Source organism: Arachis ipaensis, chromosome B05 (genome assembly GCF_000816755.2).
Source record: "Arachis ipaensis cultivar K30076 chromosome B05, Araip1.1, whole genome shotgun sequence".
NCBI lineage: Eukaryota > Viridiplantae > Streptophyta > Magnoliopsida > Fabales > Fabaceae > Arachis > Arachis ipaensis.
Window position 1 is genome coordinate 127,932,351 of NC_029789.2, and position 842 is coordinate 127,933,192.

Genomic DNA, 842 nt, shown 5'->3' on the forward strand with positions numbered 1-842 from the left:
GGGGCAGGTTACAAAACCGGGGATTAAAAACCCGGCTGGTTTGACGGTTAACGGTTGGTTCAACTAATTTTTTAATAGTTTTTGCAGGATGGTTCTGAAGTCAATTGGACCGGCCAAATGACCAATTTTCGATTAATCCAGTCAGTCTAATTTTTAGAACCTTGCTCTTTTTTGGGTAGAAGATTCCTAATTTCCTAACAAATATGGACTGGTTAACAAAAAATATAAAATTGGTAGGATCAAAATATCATCTTTATTGGACATATATCAATTCATGAATATAAAATAAAGAAGAAAAATAGATTTTGCAGAGACTATACTCTAATATTAGTAGATACATAAAAAGCATGAACAGTTAAAAACGTTTATTTTTGGGCAATTTTCTTTATTAAAATGATTGTGAAGATTCTTTACTCAAATGCAACATTTCCAATTCGTTTACGTGAGTATCTTTTTGATTATTATGTAAATCGTAGTAGGTAATTACGGTTTTCAATTTGTGCATAAACCGTGGGAGGTTGACACGATTTACACTTAGGAAACGTTGAACATAAACCGCGGTTGTTTACCACCGATTATGAAAGAAAAATGCTAGTAGAAACCGTGCTTGGTCACCACGGTTTATGAAAAAAAAATGTGAGCATAAAACTCTGTTGACTACCACAGTTTATATTTAGAGTAGTATTAATACATAACGGTTGTTAATTTTTAACTAACAAATAAATACACTTATATTATTTTTAAAATAAATTTTTTTAAATAAATGTACTCTTATTATTTTAATTTTTTAATTTAAATAAACATATTTATATTATTTTAAATAAAATTTAAAATCAATATAA